The sequence below is a fragment of the Grammomys surdaster genome, unplaced genomic scaffold (assembly GCF_004785775.1).
Source record: "Grammomys surdaster isolate TR1022 unplaced genomic scaffold, NIH_TR_1.0 140, whole genome shotgun sequence".
NCBI classification, from domain to species: Eukaryota; Metazoa; Chordata; class Mammalia; order Rodentia; family Muridae; genus Grammomys; species Grammomys surdaster.
The window spans coordinates 2,601,483-2,604,789 of record NW_021604598.1 but is presented as its reverse complement, the minus strand read 5'-3'; the positions used below and the strand labels follow the sequence as shown (position 1 = coordinate 2,604,789).

Genomic DNA, 3,307 nt, shown 5'->3' with positions numbered 1-3,307 from the left:
AAACAAAAAAAAAAAAAAAAAAAAAAAAAAAAAAAAACTAACACCTTTCACACGCACCTACAAACAAACCACCAAACCAGGACCTTAGACTTCACCAGTGACTTCATCACTTTCAGAACAGTGACATCTGAGGCCAGAAGAGCAATGGTCTGGAAGCTCAAAGCCAAACAGCAGCAACACATTTATTGCTTTGGATCTTGTACCAATCACCCAAGTTCATCCCTCCCAAGGCCTCTCTCCTGTCCCACTCCTGCCAGCTTCCAACTGCACTGTTGGAGACCAGACAGAGCAGTAGCTCTGCTGGCACCACTCCATTCCCAGCTATGGGGTGGGAAGACACATCTTCCCTGACTTTGAATGAAGGTTCCTCCTCCCTTCTAGACTTATGCCCACCACTGCTCCCTTGGGCAACCACTCTGTCCCTTCACAAGACAGGCTGTGAGGCTTCAATGGCAGGCCAAAGGGTTGGGATCTATATATGATATATATATATATATCATGTCTAGCATGCACAAGGCCATGGGTTCCAGGCCCCAAATGAACAAACAACAACAAAAATCCCACATTCGTAAAAAAATAACAAAATCAAAACCATGCTTGCTGGGTACTGGCTTGGTGGTAGAACATTTCCCTAGTATGTACAGAATCAACACCACTAAAATCCAACACACTCAAAGGCTTAGGACAGGAGAAATGACTCAACAAGTAAAGCAGTTGCACTGAAAACTGACCACCTGAGTTTAATCCCAGGAACCCACATGATGAAGGGGAGAACTGACTTACATAGACAAATAAGGAATTGCAAGGCTTTAACTAGCTTGGCACTGGTGGCTCACAGCTTGAGTCTCAGCACTCTGGAGGCAGAGGCAGGCAGATCTCTCAGTTCAGCTAGAAGCCAGCCTGGTCTACAAAGCAAGTTCCAGGACAGCCAGGGCTGCACAGAGAGACCCTGTCTCAAAAACCAAACACATAAAACTGATTTAATTAAAAAAAAACAAAACAAACGCCGGACAGTGGTGGCGCACACCTTTAATCCCAGCACTTGGGAGGCAGAGGCAGGCGGATTTCTGAGTTCGAGAGTTCGAGGCCAGCCTGGTCTACAGAGTGAGTTCCAGGACAGCCAGGGCTACACAGAGAAACCCTGTCTCGAAAAAAAAAAAAAAAGAAAGAAAGAAAAAAACAAAACAAACACAAGTGGGCCCAAGGAGCATGGCTTTGCAGGAGTTTAATCCCAGCACTCAGAAGGCAGATCTGTGAGTTTGAGGCCAGCCTGATAACAGTCTCAGGACAGCCAGAGCTACAAGGTGAGACGTGAAGGGGGGTGGGAGGAGTCAAAACAAACCCAATACTTCTTAATGAATTAATACACATTCAGGCCAAGGAGAAATGTCCCCATATTTACAACCCATTCCCCTACCAGACATGTTAACACAAAGTAGGGATTCAACTATCTGCTGGACCAGTCAGTAACAGTGCAGGAAGCCTGGCTGAATATGTTATCCCAGCACTCGGGAGGTGGAGGCAGGAAGACGAGCATGAGGAATTTAAGGCCAGCCTGGTCTACAAGAGGAGGTGGAGGGTACCCTTGGTTATAAGATCCTGTCTTCAAAAACAGAATAATGATGATGCAGGAACTATTTGCCTAGTTTTTCCCAATCCTATCAGTAAAAAGTAATTCTCTAGTAGAAAGGAGGAAACCAAGAGGTTTGAAGAGATTAGCCATTTCGCCTAAGGCCACACAGCTGGCTGACAGGGCGCTGGGCATCAAATTCAAAGCCTGTCTGTCAATTCAAACAAAAAAAACTTGTTTCCAGTTCCTGAGAAGTCATTGGAGGTAAAAGCCAATGCCTTCGGACCCGCACAAACACTTGCCTTCGATGTTTTAAAATAAAAAGCCCTATCTGAAAATGGGATGGGCCAAGGGACTCAAAAGAAAAACAATGCCGCCGTGAGCAAACGTTTCCAGGCAGCTTTCACTTTTTAGGCAAACATTTTGAAGCCACGAAATAAATTCTTAACTTTTCCTTCAAAATCTGCAATAATGGAATTTATCGAAAAATAAATAAATAAAAATAGAAGGCCGGGCAGTGGTGGCGCACGCCTTTAATCCCAGCACTTGGGAGGCAGAGGCAGGCGGATTTCTGAGTTCGAGGCCAGCCTTGTCTACAGAGTCAGTTCCAGGACAGCCAGGACTACAGAGAAACCCTGTCTCGAAAAACAAACAAACAAAAAAAAACAAAAACAAAAAACTAGAAAAAGTGAAGTCTGGGGACCGAAGAGGGTTCATGACTGTGTCCAAGCTACACTGGGCATCTATATCTGAGGTAAAATGTTGCTCCCAACGCGTGACTATAGGGCATCGCACCCGTTACAAACGAGGCCAGAAAAGACCACGACACTTAGCCACTGTTGAAAGTTGGGGTTCACAGAATGTAAAGTGGGGAATCTGGACACCTGGAACGCCAAAGGGAAGGAGCTTTGTCCCAAGACCCCCACGAGAACGCGCGCGCGGCCTTCACGCGGCCCAGAGCCACCAGTCTCGCCAGCCACAGAGCCTGGAAGACGCCGCGGTCTCGCTGCACTGCGGCCTGAGCCGCGCGCGCAAGGCTTCTTGACCCTCAGGCGCCGCCGTACCCCGACCCCGCTCTGATCGCCCAGCTGCCCCCTCCCCCTCCCGGCGCCTCGGCTTCATTCAAACCGTCTTCCCCAAGCCCCGGGAGCCTCGTTCCGCCCGAGAGTCTCCATTCCTTACCTAGAGGTACCGGCGCCGTAACCTTCCTGGCGCCGCCCCCAACCCTCCACGAGGGGTCGGAGACAGAGTGGGCGTCTCGCTTCTCCTCAGGAAACAAAGAAGCTGTCGCCGCCGCTGCCAAGCTAGTGGGAAAGCCTCGCGCGCGTGCCCGCTCAGCTTCGGCAGGCCGCCCCCCCACAGCACTCACGCAGCCCGCGCGCCCGCTACGCGCGCCCCCGCCTCCCTTTCTACCCAGTCCACTTCTGCTTCCGCTGCCCGTCCGGCCTCGTGCGCGCGCCAGCCCACCCTTCCGCTCCCTGTGCGCATGCTCAGCCATTCGCTGTGCGCATGAGCACCGGTCCTTTGAGGGAGCGAGATGGTGGGCGGGCCCAGAAGCCGCACAAGATCTTGGTGCACCGCCCCTGTGGGGCTCTGGGCGGCTCTGCGCAAGCGCACACCTATATCCAAGGCACGAAATTGGGCCTCAAGCCGAGAAGCATGCGCAGAGTGGGCGGCACTGCGGCGACGCTCGAGGTTGGGGGAGGGGGCAGCGTGGTCCAGATGGGAGATAGTAAA

At 51.2% G+C, this 3,307-nt stretch overlaps 1 protein-coding gene across 3 annotated transcripts in view; it reads right to left on the bottom strand.

Annotated features, from left to right (window-relative positions):
• Smarca4 (SWI/SNF related, matrix associated, actin dependent regulator of chromatin, subfamily a, member 4) overlaps positions 1–3,044 on the bottom strand; it is an 89,129-nt gene extending 86,085 nt beyond the window's left edge. For 2 of the 3 annotated variants that reach the window (XM_028763884.1, XM_028763880.1), the window contains exon 1: positions 2,753–2,873. The gene's annotated coding sequence lies outside the window, so the exon portion shown is untranslated. Of the gene's footprint in view, positions 1–2,752 lie in introns of all 3 variants that reach the window. The other variant, XM_028763883.1, reaches the window with a different exon arrangement.
• Positions 3,045–3,307: the final 263 nt, after the last annotated feature.